Source organism: Leptodactylus fuscus, chromosome 1 (assembly GCF_031893055.1).
Source record: "Leptodactylus fuscus isolate aLepFus1 chromosome 1, aLepFus1.hap2, whole genome shotgun sequence".
NCBI classification, from domain to species: domain Eukaryota; kingdom Metazoa; phylum Chordata; class Amphibia; order Anura; family Leptodactylidae; genus Leptodactylus; species Leptodactylus fuscus.
In genome coordinates, this window is record NC_134265.1 from 68,673,245 (window position 1) to 68,693,952 (window position 20,708).

At 40.8% G+C, this 20,708-nt stretch overlaps 1 protein-coding gene across 1 annotated transcript in view; it reads right to left on the reverse strand.

The window, feature by feature from the left end:
• The window catches only part of ST8SIA4 (ST8 alpha-N-acetyl-neuraminide alpha-2,8-sialyltransferase 4), a 116,882-nt gene that overhangs the window by 17,160 nt on the left and 79,014 nt on the right, over window positions 1–20,708 (reverse strand). The gene's annotated exons all lie outside the window — the stretch shown is intronic.

Sequence of the window (20,708 nt, forward strand, 5' to 3'; positions counted from 1 at the left end):
GCAAGTCCAGAGAAGAGCAACCAAAATGGTGGAAGGTCTGCAAACCATGTCCTATGAGGAGCGGCTAAAAGAACTGGGATTGTTTAGTTTGCAGAAGAGAAGGCTGAGGGGAGATTTAATAGCAGTCTACAAATATCTGAAAGGTAGTCACAGTGCAGAGGGATCTACCCTATTCTCATTAGCACAAGGAAGTACAAGAAGCAATGGGATGAAACTAAAGGGAAAGAGATACAGATTAGACATTAGGAAAAACTTTCTGACAGTGAGGGTAGTGAGAGAGTGGAATAGGCTGCCACGGGAGGTGGTGGGCGCTCCATCAATGGAAATCTTCAAGCGGAATCTGGATAAACATATAGCTGGGATGATTTAGGAAAACCTGCACTCGCAGGGGGTTGGACCCGATGGCCCTTGAGGTCCCTTCCAACTCTACCATAAGATAAGATAAGATAAGTTTACAATCCTCTCTCCCATTCGAAACTTTAGGTCAATTTACAGAATCTATGGGTAAATAAAATAAGCGATTTAAGTTTATCTTGTTCCTACTAGGATTTTTGAGTGCTTACACATTACACAGTAGAACTTCTGAATACTTCAGTGTTGCAGTGTATTAAGGCTGTCAATGTACACAAAAAACATCCTAAAAGGGTCATAACTTGATAGACCTTCAGCTGCTTTGGCAGCTTGTCATTCTGTTCCACGGGTGCCAATGCAGTGACAGAAGGAAAACCCTTCTTCTGTCTAACCACTTAGATGCTCAGATGCCATATACCATTTATTTCAAGAACCTGAGTTATTTCTGTCTTGGACATTGATGTTCAATGTCAGCTGTGTTCATCTGAGCATTGCATATTCACAGTGCATTACGTCCTACTGTATAATGCATGCCACATGGGGACAACATGTTACTTGTGTTTAAATCACTGTGCAATTCACATGTATTGCCCTGAAAGTTTGCAGTTAACATCACTGTGCTATACACATGCAGCAGTGATCCTTGCTTTGATTGACAATCAATTGGCAGAAATTGAAGAAACTACTATTTAACCTCTGCAGCATCTAAGTGATCTAAAACAAGAGGAGGTGACCCCATGGGCGTAACTTGAGGGGGTGCAGAGGGTGCAGTCACACTGGAGCCCAGGAGCCTTAGAGGGCCCATAAGCACTGGCATCAGTATTGAGATTGCAGCTTCCACCTGACCCATAAACCAATGAGACCCCACAGATTACCCTAACCACACTAAGGGTGCATGCACACTACGTAACGCCGGGCGTGTATGAGAGCCGTACACGCCGGCATTACGGCAGACTGCCGAACACTTCCCATTCACTTCAATGGGAGCGCTCGTAACAGCGGCGTTTACGAGCGCTCCCATTGAAGTGAATGGGAAGTGTTCGGCAGTCTGCCGTAATGCCGGCGTGTACGGCTCTCATACACGCCCGGCGTTACGTAGTGTGCATGCACCCTAAGGTTGATTAAACTCCTTAAGGCTGCGTTCACACGGAGTAACGCATCGCTCATTCTGACATGTAAACACGTGTCAGAGTGAGCGCTGTAAAACAGAATCCCATTGACTTCAATGGGTGCTGTCTTCCGTGCGCTACACATTGAAATCAATGGGTTAAAAAGCCTCCCATTTCAATGATTTTGTGCAGCACGCATAAGACGGCACCCATTGAAGTCAATGGGATTCTGTTTTACAGTGCCTACTCGGACACGTGTTTACGTGTCAGAATGGTGGCGCATTACTCCGTGTGAACGCAGCCTAAGGCTGCATTCACATGGAGTAAACGCTGGCGTTTTTTGTGTGTTTTTTGCACATAGCGCCGCGTTTACGCCGCGTAGCGTCGCGTTAACGCCGCGTATACGCCGCGTTAACGCCGGGCAACGCCACCGCTAAATAGCGCGGCGTTAACGCGGCGTATACGCGGCGTTAACGCGACGCTACGCGGCGTAAACGCGGCGCTATGTGCAAAAAACACACAAAAAACGCCAGCGTTTACTCCATGTGAATGCAGCCTAACACCGGTAACCATCAAAAATTCACTGAAGGGATGAAGTATGGGGCCCCGGACAAAAGATTGCACTGAGTCCCACAAGACTTTAATTATGCCCTTTGCACACCCCCATTGTCAACCCAGCCAATGCTATCACAGACAAATTTAGTAGCCACAGTCATCCTGCAAAAAACAAGCCCTTATATAAAATATGCATGTAAAGAGAAAAAAAAAATAACACATTATAGATATTAGAATGCCAAAATGAAAAAAAAAATCCTTGTGTCCTCAAGACCATAACTGGCTGCACTTTGAAGGAGTTAAATGCGAGTGAAAATGCACATTTATGAGTAATTCTTTGTTTATAGGTATTTCAGTTATTTTTCAAGGAGAATCTTACAGAATACAAAGACAGAAAAGGTTCCTGCGATGAAAGGAAAGAAATTCACTGTTATGGAGAAGAGGTAGAATTATCATTAATTAATGAGCCTTTCTATTGCTGTTGTTCGCCGTCTTTGCTTCAGGTCAGGAGAATCTTAGGAAGAGGAAATCTGCACAAGTCTAGGGTTTCCTCTAGAGTCCTGGCTACAGGAAACGCATAGTGTTTTAGAATTAACGCTATAGACACCGCACTCCTGGGTTTTATAAGGAATGAAGGGACAAAATCAAATGTTATGCAAGAATAGAAATGTGAATGACATATAACAGCTTTACAAACCGTATGAACTAATTTTGTCTTTTACAAATTAAATAGAGATGAACGAACACTGTTCGGACCAGCCGATCCGAACAGCATGCACCCATAGAAATGAATGGAAGCACCTGTGACACTGACTTTGCCGGCGGCCGGCGTCGCAGGTGCTTCCATTCATTTCTATGGGTGCGTGCTGTTCGGATCTACTGATCCGAACAGTGTTCGCTCATCTCTAAAATTAAAATCCTTAAATTATTAAGGAAAGTGACAAAATTGATATAAATGGTTTTTTTGGGGGCTGTCGGGTACTGACTGTTTTTTTTTTTTTTTTTTTTGGTTTAGCTGCTCCATAACCTCCCATTGCAGCTCAGTGGAGGGCATTCCTGATAGTCTAGCTGAACTGTGAGGAATGCCCCCCAGACAGTACTGTCCATAAACTAGTACAGGGGGCGTTCTTCACAGCTCAGCGTCATCCCTGGGCAGTAAGGATTGCCCCCTTTGGCGGTAAAGGGCTATGGACGTGTACTGTCAGGGGGGCGTTCCTCACAGCCCAGATATACTGTCAGGAACGCCCTTCTGACAGTTAGCAGAGATTGGTAACGTCACTGATGTCTCCAGCCCCAGGTCACATAATGGGAAAGCGCATTGTTGGCTTTCTAGTGGTATATAAAACTGCATGTGTGTTATACTGTGTGGTGGCCAGGAAAGGGGGCGCTATGCCATGGGGGGACCTAAGTCAAAAGTATGGGGCTTCTCTAGTAAAGTCCCTGTATATACTTATTATACCGTCTGTCTACCGTCTTTATATATGTATCTTGGATGGGGGGGGCCTGGTTTCCAGTATGTACTCTAAGGTCTATTGCACGGTCCATGATAACCACAGCAATAGTCAATTGTACACTTGGAGAGAGTCAAGCCCTTCAAATAAAATAAGCCCTTGACGGTTGAGCTTGATATGAAAAGTAGTTACTGTGGTTTACCACAATGTCAAACAACCCTATGGACAAAAAAGCAAATATTTCCTGTTAGTATTCTCCATTTCTGACCCTTCTGGTAAATGGTTTTTGCTGTGATCCGTTTTGAAATGTGATTTTCTTCCAGTTATCATATCAAAGCCACATTTCTTTATTTCAGAGACGTTATTTCTGCCCATACATATAATACTATATTTTATTTATATTAGTGCCAACATATTCCGCAGCACTGTACAAAATGTACAGACAAGTACAGACAAAAAGAGACATTATGGAACTATGGGCCCTGCTCATAAGAGCTTACAATCTATGAGGTAGAGTGGATGACATGAGAGGTATCCATATTAGTTTACCAGGAAGACTGGGAAACTGTTCCTTTTGGAATAGAAATACTAGTTTGGCTAAACCTCGCATCAAAGCATTAAAGCTTGTTAAAGAAGTCGTGCATGATGTTTAAAGGGGGCTGCCCCTAGAGGGCAGCAAGCAGAGGCACTGTTTTCCTATTAACATCTTGGAAAACAGATTTGCATATTTTTCCCAGGAAGACTTTTACCAATTCAACCTCCCATGAGTTCTACAAATCTTTCATCTACCTTGTCACTCATCTAAAATGTCATATATGGAGGATGACCTGCCATATAATATATGTTTTAAGGATCTGTTTTTCTAAAATGGCATAAGTAGGTCAAACATTACTGATGCACCTATGTGAAAAAAATAACATTAATCCAATTTCTGTAAAAGTGCTGGTTTTGATTTACATTGTTTTACCCACTTTAAAAATTGTCTCTTATGAATTGTTTTGCCTTCCTCGGGATCCACACTACAGGCTAAGGCCTAATTCATGCATTTCTTTTTTAGTCCATGTCCTGCGCTGGTTTAGAATCTGAGTCGGGATTGATTTTGGGTGGAGTTGGAGTTAGACAAAGTTACTGACTCAGTCTCCATAATAAAATGATTATTTGTAATTTTAATATCCAATTTTTAATATTGTATAATTAATTGGAAGCAAAATTTGCTGTATATTTACTTTCATAGGAATTCAATCACTAGATTTTTAATAAATTAGAGGAGCTTTACTGCTTCTGACTGACCGTGGCGAGTCGAACCCTATAGAAGGAGTCACAGGTAGTATTATCTATTGTTAGAAAAAGCTCAGAAAACTGCACTTGTGCAATCATGTGACCTTTTATTTTTAGGTGACCTTTCTATTTTTTTAAACTGACGTGAAAAACAAAAACAAAACAGCATATGGATGGAAAATCGCAAACATACGTCGGTAAACAGAAACGAGAATTATACATTCTCACAGATGAAAGACAGACTTGTCAATGAGGTCTAATAAGTTGAAAGTGGTGGGCTTGTAAGTGTTCATTTCAGTAAAGTTAACACTGTATATTCATATTAAATTGACAATAAGGCTGAGACCTCACATTGCAAAAAAGCAGGTTTTTTATGCAGTGGTTTTTTGAGCCAAAGCCAGGAGTGGATTGAGTAGAAGGAAGAAGTATAAGAACTTCCTATATATTTCCCATTCCTTCTGTAGCCATTCTTGGCTTAAGCTAAAAAAAAAAAAATGCAGCAAAATCTGCAACAAGAAAAGCTGCGTCTCTGCAACGTGGGGCCTCAGCCTTAAAGAGGATGTGTCAACAAATAGGAATAGTAACTAAAATACATTGCTTGATTCTTTCCAATCTGCTGATCGATTTGGTGTTTTTCCGTTTTAAAACCCGGGAATCCATTTTTAGGCTAAAGCCCCACATGGCGTCCAGCAGCAAAAAAGTGCTCAGAGAAAAACTGTTGCGGCAATGCATCGTGGTTCTACCCGCATCACTTTAGACAGAAAGTTCACAGAGGTTTCCTCTGCGGACTCTGTTTCTATTATACCTATGGGGAAACTGCCGGCATTTCTGTAGGTATAATTGACAGGCTGCGATTTCCAAAACCGCGCCGGTTCAGGAAATTGTGTAGTATCTGCAGCGCAGTTTTTACTGCAATGTGGGCATGAGATTTGCTAGAATCCCATCCACTTTACTCTGACTGTAAAATGCCATGATTTTTTCCACAGCGTTTACGCTAGGTTATATGTAAACTAGCTTTGATTCTCCAAGTGGGTGGTGACCTTATGAGAAGAGAAATCGTTCCCATCCACATGGAGAATCTGAGCTAGTTTACATACTATCTTCCAGGGGCCATATCTTTTGAATAGGTGGATGGATTTTAAAACGAAAAACACCAAATTGTCCAGGAGAATGGCAAGAATCAAACCAAAGCAAATCAATCGTGTAGAGATTGACGTGAATGGGAGGAATAGAACTAAGTGATAGCATAGGGGAAAAGGACTTGGGCATAATAGTAGATCACAAATTCAACATGAGCCAACAGTGCGGTGCTGCTGCAAAAAAGGCTAATAAAATTCTGGGATGTATTAAGACAAGCATTGACTCTAGATCAAGAGAGGTCATTATTCCGCTGTACTCTTCCCTGGTCAGACCACACCTGGAATACTGTGTACAGTTCTGGGCGCCTCAATTCAAAAAAGACATCGATATATTGGAGCAAGTCCAGAGAAGAGCAACCAAAATGGTGGAAGGTCTGCAAACCATGTCCTATGAGGAGCGGCTAAAAGAACTGGGATTGTTTAGTTTGCAGAAGAGAAGGCTGAGGGGAGATTTAATAGCAGTCTACAAATATCTGAAAGGTAGTCACAGTGCAGAGGGATCTACCCTATTCTCATTAGCACAAGGAAGTACAAGAAGCAATGGGATGAAACTAAAGGGAAAGAGATACAGATTAGACATTAGGAAAAACTTTCTGACAGTGAGGGTAGTGAGAGAGTGGAATAGGCTGCCACGAGAGGTGGTGGGCGCTCCATCAATGGAAATCTTCAAGCGGAATCTGGATAAACACATAGCTGGGATGATTTAGGAAAACCTGCACTCACAGGGGGTTGGACCCGATGGCCCTTGAGGTCCCTTCCAACTCTACCATAAGAAAAGAAAAGAATAAGAAAAAGATGAGCGAGTACTATTTGAAACTCCAGTTTCGAATAGCGCGCACCCATAGGAATAAATGGACGTAGCCGGCACGCAGGGGGTTACGCTGGCAAAGTCTGTGTGCCGGCCATTTCCATTCATACCTATGGGTGCATGTTATTCGAAACGGCCGTTTCGACTAGTACTCACTCATCTCTAATCATGTGTATTTAGATTTTTTACTTGGTGACAGTTCATCTTTAAGTCTGAAGGAATCCGGCTGTTCCTATAGTACACACAGAATTTGTCCTATTTTTACTCACTGTGATGTGCACTCTGTTCTTTTAAGTTCCTAAAAAGTTAAGTAAGCAATATAGAAATAAAAAGTGTCTTGACTAAACAGCATGTCCGAGGACTGGAAGATGTGTCTGAATTGCTATCTTGGCTTGGTTCTCTTACATTAAGACTACTCAATGCCTCTAAGCAGCAATCATCACCTCAGCACACTGCCAGCAAATATCACTGGAGAAATTCTGCATACTGTGCTTACTTCTTCATCCTTGAGCAGCGCATTATCCTGTGTTTATACCCTAGGCCCTGATAACATAATAACACATGAAACTCCATTACCACAACAGACACACACAATGTGATGAAGAAATAAAGATTAATTGGCCCATTTAGTTTGCCCAATAATGTGTTTTCTTCTTGTTTAATGACACTCTTCAATTTAATCTGAGACAAACTATATCCCATGCTGATGTATATACTTACAGAAATTGCATACTCACAATATAGAGCGCATCGCTGACATAAGCGCATACACTACCTTGTTACCACGAAAATGATTGCAGTTAAAGTATATCTTATGTGTTACCTGTATTATGTCATGTCGTGTGTGGAAACAGTGTTCACATCTTCTAGTAGACGCCACCTCATATCATATCACTTAATGGCGATGGCAGGAAATATGCAGATTTTTTTTTGCCATCGCTGTTAGGTTACTATAAATAAATGAATGGTCTTGAATAAAGAAAAAATTAAATTTCTACTTCATTCACTGTGGGCATACTGAAATAGTGCAGTCATTGTTAAGACCATACATGATGTCTCTACCATGACCAATACATTAGCACCCGGAATAACAGTGCAAGTGCGCACATGAACATTAGGTCGGGGGTTCTTCACTCACAAATTGCAGACAGTTTTGCATGACATCTGGACGTACTAGAGTCTTACATTGGACTGTGGACCATCCACCCATAGCCCAGTGTAAACCATATCCAACTTGACTCCAATCCCAAACACAGACATTCTGAAGTTAAAGGGATCCTATCATTTAAACACTTTTTTTTCTAGTTGACATGTCGGAATAGCCTTAAGAAAGGCTATTTGTCTCCTAACTTTATCAGTCACCTCCGGCCCGCTGTATAGTAGAAATACCAGTTTTTACCGGTATGCAAATGAGTTCTTTCGCAGCACTGGGGGCGGGCCCCAGTGCTCAGACAGCACTGGGGGCGTTCCCAATGCTGCCAGAGAACTCTCTCCAGCAACGCCTCCATCTTCAACAGTAACCGCCTCTTCTGCGTCTTCTTCCGGCTGGGGTCATATTTGCCTCAATCTCGCCATTGAAATCCTAGCATTGTGGGATGTAGCCCCGTCCTGTTGGGAGACACTTCAATAGCATTTCTTACCAGGATGACATTTTGAGGTGTTTTTACTGTTCTGGGGCTTCCAACTGCCGAAGGAGTTTCTGTTGAACCAGTTTTTTCCAATGTCCTAGCCCATCTAGGATTTCAATGGCGAGATTGAGGCAAATGTTCCCCCAGCAAAAAGAAAAATAAAGAGTTTTGGGGATTTGTGTACACTTAAAATATAACTTTTAATAAATAAGTTAAAATTAAATAACCATTTTTCTCAAAACAAAATTCAAATACACCAATTATTAATTGTGTGTGTGTGTCTGTTTTTGATTTCAATGGGATTGGAAAGGATACGCCCATTAGTACAGGAGTATCATATTATATACCCCCCATCATCATTCATAGGGAACCGTCACTCTAATTCAGCCAGACAAATATAGAGTCACTGGTTTATAGCAATGTTCCTTGTTAAATAGCAATACCCTTCTTAGCTTATTTCAGTCATAAACCCTCAAAAGGGTCACATTCCTTCATTCAGCATTCACACCCATTGTTTGGTCAACTAAGCAGTGAAGCCTGAGGACTAGGGGCAGACTGACTGGGGGTATTTGCTAAACTAGATGAAGCGCTATATTTCTTTAACCCTTCCAACTCCCACAAACACACACACACAATATTCGATTCAAAGTGGCTACTGAGCCACCAAATTAGCTGCCTGACGCGTTTCTGCTAGTTGCTCATCAGAGGCATAGCAGTTTGAAAATATATATCATTGGAAGCGCAGTCACAAGCATGTGGCGCGGTCAGCTCAGATGGCGGCTTAACAGTGTTCGCTCATCTCTAAATCTAAACATTCTCCAAGAACAACTTTTCCCATCAAGGAGCAATCTTTTTCCAGCATGATGGAGCACCATGTCACAAAGCAAAAGTGATAACTATGACTGTAACCAAAATATTGACATTTTGGGTAATAGCCAGGAGGTCATGAAGAACTGTGGAGTCCTCAAAAAGTGGGTAGACGAACAAAAGTACAAAATTTGTTATAAACATCAAGCAACAATTAGGCAAAAATGGGATACCATTGCCAGAATCTGGCCCAGAAGCAGATATCCCGTATGCCAGGGTGAATCGCATTAGTCTGAAAAGATAAGGGTCAGCACTAGAAATACTGTGTCCTTGCATAAACTTGCATTTGTCAATTAAGTTTAAAGATTTATAAAATGCTTCTAAGTGTACTTGAGTATAGCAGAGAAACATCTGACTAAATAAACTAAAAACAGTGAAAACTGAAATTTGTCTTAGGCCTCTTGCAAATGACTGTGAGAGAAATCAGTGTACTATCTGAGTTTTTCCCAGATAGCACAGGGACCCATTTATTTCTATGGGCACATGCACACTACTGTGATTTCCACTGATCCGTGAGTCTGTGCCGCAAAATATAGAGCAGGTCCTATTCTGCTCAGTCTTTGCGGAACTGACTCGCCCATAGCAGCCTATGAGAAACTAAAACCCACGGATGGCACAGTGATGTACTCAGTGTGCCATCCGTGTGCTGTCTGTATTTGCGGACAAGCTAGGGACATTATTAGATGTCTCCTGTGTTTTTTTTATAGATCTGCAAACTAGGAATACGCACTGATGTCATACTGTCCATTTTTGCAGACAAAACGGCTCTGATGCTGAAGTCACACTGAAGACTCTGTTCGCAAAAAAAGAAAACTGATTACTCGAACTGCAAAATACACTCTCATCTTCAACCGGTTTTAGTCTCAAAACAGTTGGCTAGAATTTTAGTTATGAACTAGCTCAACGCTGCTAGTTAAGGAGGTGGCTCCCCTTTTTACAGAATCCTCTACTTTGGGGTGTTGAGTCCTCACAGAAGCCTCTAGTACTGTTTTTAATATGTACTGTACAACCTTTGTCACATTTTATTGCTTTTTTGGGGAAGTATCAATGTATGGGATAAAGTTATTTTTGGATAGTGCAGGCCTATATACACATGGTGATATCTAATATTTTTTATTTACATGATTTTTAAAAAAGAAAAGCATTTTTTAACTGTATATTTATTTTTGCACTTTAAAACATTTAAACTTATTTTTTTTCCTATAAAACTAGAGCACATGAACCTGGGATCACTTGATCCCTGCACAATATACTGCAATATTTCTGTATTTCATAACACTGTATATAGGCTCTCTAAGTGTAATAGTGAATGACAGTCAAGAAGCCATTGGCTCAGCGTAGCATTCTGGTATGGTGCAGGGTGGGAAGGACTTAAAGACAGTAGTAATGGTTTAGTATTCATTGCGTGCATATAACTCTCCCCTCTACAATCTATTCTGAATGCAGCGGCCAGGCTCATCTACCAGGCTAGACGCTACAGCGATGCCTCTGGTCTGTGCCAGTCGCTACATTGGCTGCCTATTCAATATAGAATCCTATTAATATTATAAATGTGAAAGTTTGTGAGTTTGTGGGTTTGTGTGTTTGGATGTTTGCATGTTCGGATGTTTGTTCTTCAATCACGGAAAAACCGCTCCACTGATTTGGCTGAAATTTTCCACAAACATAGTTAATACACCCGATTAAACAATAGGCTACTTTTCATCACAATAGCGCACATACGTTTGTGCCAGGACCCCCACAAAACCCAAACTCACACCACCATCTCTGCAATCTCACACACTTTGGACCATAGCAAGCCACACAAATTCCTATTGCCCTCTACAGCCTCGCCCCTAACCCCACACAATCACATATACATATACTTTACCACTTTGCCCCTCACCTTAACGATACTCCAGGAGGCTCTCTTTAACGCTCCGGAGCAGCCATGTTTGCTGACCCCCACCGCTCTGACAATCCGCGACACCGCCCACCCATGTCAATACCCCTACGCGGTCTAATAAATGCAAAAAAAAAAAGTTTTAAAAAAAAATATAAAAAATAAATAAAAAGGATTAAAAATTCAAATCACCCCCCTTTCCCTAGAACACATATAAAAGTAGTTAAAAACTGTGAAACACATACATGTTAGGTATCCCCGCGTCCGAAATCGCCCGCTCTACAAAGCTATACAAATATTTTTCCTGTTCGGTAAACGCCGTAGCGGGAAAAATGGTCAAAAGTGCCAAACTGCCATTTTTTCACTGTTTTCATTCAGATAAAAATTTGAATAAAAAGTGATTAAAGCAATAACATTTCCCAAAAATGGTACAACTACAAAGTACACCCAGTCCCGCAAAAAAAGAGGCCCTATACATCCCCGTACACGCACGTATAAAAAAGTTACGACTGTCGGAATATGGCGACTTTTCAAAAAATAATTTTTTAACACAGTTTTGGATTTTTTTTTAAGGGGTCAAAATGGAAATAAAACCATATAAATTTGGTATCCCCGGAATCATAATGAAACACAGAATACAGGGGACATGTCATTTTGGTTGCACAGTGAACGCCGTAAAACCAAAGCCCGTAAGAATGTCGCAGAAATGCATTTTTTTCTTGAAATCCACCCCATTCTGAATTTTTTCCCTGCTTTCCAGTACATTATATAGAATAATTAATAGTAGCATCATGAAGAAAAATTTGTCCCGCAAAGATCAAGACCTCATATGGCTCTGGGAGCGGAGAAATAAAAAAGTTATGGGGTTTAGAAGGAGGGGAGTCAAAAAACGAAAGTCAAAAAATACCATTGGCGGGAAAGGGTTAACTTCAAATACTTCTGTCCCAAAGTCACTATGTACAGTTTCTCACAACACCGTATAGCAGCTCTAATACAAATTAACTTCAACACAAACGTCTCACGTATTCTCTGAATTATAGCAAAAACAAGATACAAAGTTACATTTCATATCCCATACCTTATACACACTACGAAAACCTTACCCACGCCTGTATATACCCACTGCTACAATCACCGCAGACGAAGTCGCGGGTACCAGCTAGTAAAATATAAAGTTATCACCCTCATCCACAAGGCTCTCCATAATGCCGCACCTCCCTACAGTTCCTCCCTCATCTCTGTCTACCGCCCAACCCGTGTTCTCCACTCACTCAATGACCTAACACTTACCGTATTTTTCGGACTATAAGACGCACTTTTTTTCCCCAAAATTTGGGGGGAAAAGAAGGGTGCATCTTATAGTCCGAATGTGGCGCCTGGCATCCGCTGTAATAGAGAGGCGGATGCCGGCACGGGATAGACGCCGGGGCCTGAGACATCGCTGCGCTCCTCTGCCTTGCATGAAGCCAGCAGCGGGAGGAGTGATGCTATTCCGCTCCTCCGTCCCCCCGCCGCTGGCTTCATGCAGGGCAGAGGAGCGCAGCGATGTCTCAGGCCCCGGAACCTGTGCCGGTGTCTATCCTTCGCCGGCATCCGCCTCTCTAAGTACAGCGGATGCCGGGTCAGTATCGGTGGCCCCTTCTCCCCCGGGGCCGGTCCCCACCGGCCGCGTACCTGTAAAGTTGCAGGCCGGCTCCTGCGCGGCGATATCGCAGGAGCCGACCTGTTCGGGTGACAGCCGGGAGCCTAATGAGGCTCTCAGGCCTGTCACTGCTATATATTAGTATTGCGGCTGGGTCTATGACCAGCCGTAATACTAATAGACAGAATGTCCCATAGACGGCAATACAGTTGTATTGCCATCTATGGGACTTGCAATCAAGGGACCGCAGGTTCAAGCCCCCGGGGGGGAATAAAATAGTTAAAAAAAAAAAAAAATACACTTGTATTGCCGTCTATGGGACTTGCAATCAAATGATTGCAGGTTCAAGCCCCCTAGGCGGGGGATAATAAAATAGTAAAAAAAAAAAAAAAACACTAAAAACACTTAAAAAAAATATAATAAAAATAAAATAAAAGTTCACCTCCTTTCCCTAGAATACATATAAAAGTATAACATTACTGTGAAACATATACATTAGGAATCCCTGTGTCTGAAAATGCCCGGTCTACTAATAGTTTTATGTACAGTGAACGTCAAAATCAAAAGTGCTAAACTGCCAGGATTTTCTCTCTGTTTTGCCTCTGAATTAAATAAAAGGTGATCTAAGCAATAAACATTTCCCAAAATGGTATAACTAAAAAGTACACCTGGCCCCACAAAAAAAACGCCCTATACATCCCGGTACAGCTTCAGGGTCACCTGTCAATGTGGCCTTGCAGCTGTTCCAAAACTACAACTCCCATACATTAAATATTTTACCATTTTTTGCCTGAAAATTTTTTTTCCCTATTTTTCTCCTCTAAAACCTGGGTGCGTCTTATAGTCCAAAAAATACGGTAAATAAAATTTATTATTATTATTATTATTATTATTATTATTATATTATAACTTATATTTGTTTATTTTATTTTTTGCATGTGCCACATATGGTAGCAATTTTTGCACATGATAGTTGTCGGCTTTTGCATTGGGACCCAGGGACACAATGTTACCTCTATACACCAGTATGCGGACTCGAGTAATTACAGATAGTCCATCAATACCAAAGTTCCGGAAAACCCCTTTAATTTATCTTATGCTTTTGTTCATTGAGCGACCAGGTCAAATATAGCATCTTTTACATAGCTGAATGTTATCTTCTTAAAAAAAAAAAAAAAAAAGCCCCATTAGTTCAAGGTCATTAAAACTCTGTGGTTTACTTACTGGAATTACTTTGTAATTATTTTTCCTGGCAACAACTAGAGAGCGGCAAATCATTTTAATCAATTACAGTCCTCATTTGTACTCTGGAAGATTCAACTTTTATATTGTTAGACTGATCATCTGGCAGATCGGCTTCTTTGTCAATACATCTACTGTACATGAAAACTGTGAAAAAAAGCAATTTACAGTGATGCATGATAATGAGAGCCGAGCAACAGGAGAATGGCTCTTACAGTCGCTGACGCCGAGCTGTATAATAACACTATAACAATAGAAAAAGCACTAACTCCCTTCACCTACCCAATAAATCTTAATAATTCTCCCAATCCAGTCCACAAAAATGTGAATTGGGTCATAAACATGTGGAAAACTTTCATAAGATGCCATAGTTGTCATTCACAAGAACCTGTAATACATATATCTTAGTATTATTTACTGCTTAAAAAAAATAACTAAATATTTAATGTCCATGGAGAGAGGAGGTTTGTCACACTATACTGCCCCAGGAGGTTGCAGGCTGTCTGTACAATTACACCTTTGTGCTTGTATTTTAAAACTAAATATTTGTCATAACTAGACCTATTTCCTCCTAGGACAGATTCATTTCAATGGCTTTGACCATTATCTTGAAGACCATGTGGACATATGGGCATCAACTGCACGAGTAAGTATATGTGAGACAAAACCTGATCCCAAAATAGAAATCACATTAACACGATGTTCACATTTTTATAATATACACAGTAGTTTTCTATTTTCACTAATGTACAAGACAGAATTTTTATCTGCATCTTAGATGTCATTTATACCACAAATTCAATGGAGTTTATGTTGTAGTGGAATTGCAATTGTCCGTTATTAAAAACTGCAGATTGTCCGAGTGGCCAAACAAGTTTCCAGTCACTGGCCCGTAGAACTGAACAGAGCACTTCTATGGTGCTGCCCCCTGCTGATAGGGGCCAACAGCAGGAAAGACATGACTAAGAAAGGAAAGATGTTGAAGGTAAATAGGAGGTTTTTGCTATCTTTCATTGCTGATGGGGACACTTACCCTGACACCGCTTATGATGGCACTCTCTCATATTGCATATACACTGTCTACCAATAAGTATTTGGACACCCATGCAAATGAAGATATCTGTGATTGAGATGTATGTCACACCTTCTGCCGTTAAATAGAAAACAGCATTGGCATTAGTGTATTGGCTGTAGTCACATGCAAGATGCCACGAAGTGCAGAGTTCGAGAAAAGGTAATTGTGGGGTACCACAGAAATGAAGGAGGCAATTTTTGCGTGATATCATCATGGAGGACTGAGATGTAGCAGAGCTGTGAGCTGAACTCTGCCACATCTGAGATGTAGCAGAGCTGGCTGTGCGCTGAACTCTGCTACATATGAGATGTAGCAGAGTTGGCTGTGTGCTGAACACAGAGCTGGCTGTGCACTGCTACATCTGAGATGTAGCAGAGCTGTGCACTGAACTCTGCAACATCTGAGATCGGACCACAATGGAGACTGCTGTAGACCGATCTTAGATTCCGCCTCCTCACAGACGATCCTCCGGCAGAACCAGCGTTGATTGGCCAATGCTGTACACTGTATGGCATGCGGCCAATCAACGCTGGTCAATGCATTCCTATGAGAAAAAGGGATCCCGACAAGCATATAATGGGCTGCAACAAGATGTGCTTGCAGGTGAAGTTTGAAAGTGATGAGACCTTGCCAGCTAAATGCGAGAGTAAGTTCAATGCAAACACATCGTGGCAGCGCCCCATATGCTAGTCGGTATCGCATATATGTTTGAGTAACATTCCTACCTAAAGAAAGCTAATTCCTAGCTAACCCTGCCGATACATCAATCCCTGTCTCACAGTCACATAGTTCACAGTCTCATATGAACTGAATCTGAAATCCACTATTCGTATAAAGTCACCTGATTTAGCCAGCCAATTACTTTTTCCGATTTTTTTTCGATGCCTACGTTTTCCTACTTCCTATCCCACCTTCCCTGCGCAGTTATTGGTGCAAAAAAAGCGCCAGGGAAGGTGGGAGGGGATATGAATTCTTAGTACATTTGCCGCGTGGTATTCGATTGGAATCGAATACCTCGAACAGCCTCATCTCTAGTGACAATAAAACATGTAGGTGTGAATAGACCAGGCCTAATTTACTAAACAGACTCATGATGACAGTCCATAATAAAAGTAAGACATTTATAGAAGTCACTGGCTAGAAACTCCTCTAACATGCCAATTCTGTAACCACAGAATTAAAAAAAAAAAAAAAAAAAAAAATACTTGGAATTTACAGTAACAACTGGAAAACACCTCTTTAAAAACACAAGGCCCTTTAATCCCACGCACTTCCCCTTTAAGACTTCTGCTTTTCACTAGTTTGGTCTTGTGCAGATCTCCTCTGTCCTGCTTGGAAAGATGAACCATTAAAAACTGAGAAGGTCAAATAAACACTTATCAGAGAGAATCTGCTCAGTTTTTGTGCATGTAGCAGGGAGGGAATGCGCACATTTCAGTATTGCTGTAGCTAAGTTGAGTAGTAATGCTAAGTACTCCCCAGATGACTTGTACTGTATTATAGTATCAGAAAGCACAGCTGGCTGGGACACAGATGACTAGTAGCCAGGAATGCACTGAAGCAACTATTACATTCAAATCTTATCACACTTCACTGATATAAGGAATTTTCATTTGCCTTGTGAAATAACAGAATGACTATATGGCCAGGCCTTGTAAGACTATGTTCACATCTCACTGTTGTACACATGTGGCAACATCCTTTACCTTCACCCAAGCTTGTCTACAGAATATAACAGACCCAACATACTTCTGCAGTATACTTTTCTTACTGCAAACAATATAGTATACAGACGGCTACTGCGCCTATAGTTTAGTTGCTATAGATAACTCCCATAGAAGGTATATTGGAGAGGACTATGTATGCGCAACCACCTCTACATTAACAGTGGCCATGGCACAGGGATCCCCGACAAGTGCAGGTCCCTAGAGTGGTATCTGCATTTTTAAGACATTTATGTCTTAGATATGACATAATTGTCTGAGATAGGAATACTTCTATTAATATACTTTTCCAAATCCTATTTTTGCTTTCAGTCTTTCTTATTAGGATGCCATCAACACAGACCATAGCTGGAGCTAGAATTTGTTGACCCTCAGTGTGTAACTTCCTAGATGAAGTGTTGATGAGACATATTGGCAATTTTGGCAAAAGCAGATTAAGTCTATGTTCACATCTGCCTCAGGGGCTCTGATCTGAGCCTTTACTGGCAGTGCCGTCACTTTTGAGGACAAGTACAGCACAGCGTGGCTCTCATATTGACTAATCAGAGTCTCGGGGCTTTAGATGTGGCTTTGAAACTACAGCCTATCCTATTGTAACAATGTTCTTTTATAATCTCCTTTGATTGTGGCATAATATATTTAATAGTAGAGAGCGTTTAATGAGAAGAAGTGCAGAACCTGTGCAGAAAAATAAAAAAGAATTTGACTATTTCTTCATTTTTTTTTTTTCCGTAAAAATACTTGTGAAGCAACAATACCCAAGAAATAAAGAACTGAAAACATTATCGTGTTCATCGGCTCACAAGTTATGTGACAGTTGGTTTTATCAAGTATACTGCATAAGAATGAAGCAGATATACAGTATCATATTAAAGGAGAGATGTAAGAGATTATCTTTGATGTGTGATGGAAGCGGTAAAGGCTGGGGAACGTCAAACTCATGAAGTTTGGACAGTCTATAGTGTACCTTAAAGTAGGGTAGGCCAATGACCTCTTATTCCAATAATACATCATATTAACTAGGCGCTAGACAAGGACTTGGGTACCTTTCGATATTTCATGCATAGATAGAAATCTTCACACTTTCATGTTTGCGTTAAAATGCACCTAAGGCCTGGTTCACATCCACATTCAGATTTCCGTTCAGGGGAGTCCACATGAGGACTCCCCCGAACAGAATACCGAATGTAACTGCAAGCGCTGTGCAGTGAAAGCACACGGACCCTATAGACTATAATAAGGTCCATGTGCTAGCCGCCTGATCTCTGCAGAGATCATGTGGACAGGAAAGTAGTTCATAATCTACTTTCCTGTTCACATAATTTGTGTGGGCGGCACAACCAGATGGACGCTATAATAATCTATGGGGTCCATGTGCTTTTACTGCACAGCACTTGCAGTTGCGTTCGGTATTCCGTTCAGGGGGGTCCCATGCAGACTCCCCTGGGTGGAATACAAACAATGCATTAGACCTGGTTCACATCCACGTTCGGATTTCCGTTCGAGAAGTCCGCTTGGGAACCCCCCGAATGGAAACCTATATGCATAAAAAAGTGGTTACCCAAGGAAACCTGCAAACCCCATAGGATATAATGGGGTCCGTGCGGTTTCTGCTCGGTTTCAACAAAACATGGAGAGAGAAAAGTGCTGCTTGCGTTGCAATGCACCTAATGCTATGCCTGCATATAGGTTTCTGTTCGGGGAGTCCCCAAGCGGACTCCCCAAATGGAGACCCAAACGCAGATGTGAACCGGCCTAACACAAAACTTACAGCAATATTGTCTTATTTTGTCATGGCTCACCACTGATTCTATGAAAAGAGAACAATGGAAGCAGATGGCTTCTAATAGTGTAAAACTGCACGACACCTGCTTCTTCCCACAATGTAATTTATTATACTCACAGGATCAGTCATTTATAACAGCCTATCATATAAATGTCTGTCAAGGCAGGTAAAAGACTACAACAATGGCCAACTTGCGTTTTGCTCACAATGGCTTCATCCAGGGCATGGCTGCTAACTGTGTATGAGCGACAACAATCATGTCCCAAAAAAATCTATATAATATACAATACCACAAAAATTCTTTAATTGCTATGACTCATTCTACCTATATTTTTATCTATGCCTACATCTCCATCTATCCATCAAACATATTAATAGCTGTGTTACAAAACGAAATACAATTAGTCTCCAAATAAATATCTGCTAGCCCAAATCCTGAATCATATTCTTAAAAATTAAATAATAAATACAAAGCTATTACATCTTAAAAAGAGAATTTGATCCCAGGCAGTCACATGGTTACATATAACTAGAGAAATTCCTAGTGTGATTTATAAGAAATCATTATAAAATCTATGAACCATGCGGCTCCCTTCAGCCAATAAAGAAGGTTACGTGGTCTGAATTTAGAAAAATATACCCCTGTAAATAGCAGTAATATTGCCAGGAAACTTACTCCATACGGATAAGTTCACTAGAAAAGAAAACAAAAACTGGAAAACAAAAGATCCAATATAGAAAGAAGATTGCTAGCTCTACGGTAATATGATTTATAACCATCAAAAAGGACCAATAAATGCATAAAACTAAATAGACAGATCGGACTAAAATGCAATACAATATCTAGGAGAGGAGATGTGAATGAGGACTGGATAGTCAAGTGTCACAACTGTGGTAATAAAACTGAAAATCCAGGGACAATGTTTACCTAAACAGAAGACGGTGCACCCTGAATGCCCGCCCAGCGTGCACGATGCGTAAGTAGATAACATTCTTTTTTAGGGTTTTATTTTAAAACGGGCGGGTAGTTTAATATAACTTTTACGGTGCCTGAATAGCCTTTTTAAAGGCTATTCACGCATATGTGGGGTTCTATCAGCATGATTTTGCTGATAGAGCCCTTTAATACCAGATTTTTCACCGGATCTGAGTTGCTGGTCCTTTTATTTCACTCCAATACACACCTGAGAGGTGTAAGGAACGCTGCAGCCATACCCAAAAAGGAGGATCCCATCCGGATATATATATATATTGTGATCACAGAGTTGTGCCTTAGATTCACAACACTCCAAGGTCAGCGCTATTCCTATAGTTTTAAATCAATCTTCTTGAAGTTACTACACTACGGTTTGCTTGGTGTTCCTATCTTCTGTCTTTGACAATAACATTTTAGGCAGGATTATTCAATAGGTAAACTCGTAAAATAGTGTATAGATACGACCCTTTAAAGGGGCTCTATCACTAGATTTACGTGTTATGAGCTAAAGATATGCCTGAATAGCCTTTTTACAAAAAGGGGGGGGGTGGTCTTTTTACAAACTAATAGCAGCACCTGAATACCCTTTTAAAAGGCTATTCAGGCATATCTTTAGCTCCTAACATGTAAATCTACTGATAGAGCCCCTTTAAATCTACATGACCACCTGCAATGCACTGTATAGTAATGGAAAGTATAGAACACATGGTTTAAGCCTGAACCATAAGAAATTCTGTCCTAGTCTGCCATTTCTGCTCATATTTCAATGTTACATTGTTTGTAAGTCGCACGGTATCTAAGGCTACATTTTTGTGCTTTATAGATATAATAAATCATGTACCTAGGGAACAACATTGTGGTGAAGGAGACGGGAGATATGAAAACCATGAGGAAAATTGTTAAAAATGAAGGACACATAAGGACACATGACAATAAAACAATGTGTATATGTGATGTATTCCATATTTCCACTCTGCCTCTCCTAACTTTTATAGTCTTTCACATTTCAGCAAGACATAATGAATGGCTGTTCAGTCTTGCACGCTGCGATGTACCACCGAGAATAATTATTCATCCTTTGTTGAAACACAACTTAATATATTGAAATCTCTCACATTATGGTCATCTTTCTCCGCAAAACTGCGACTGTAACAAAAGGTTAAACAGTAATGCACAGTATAATACTCCTTTATAG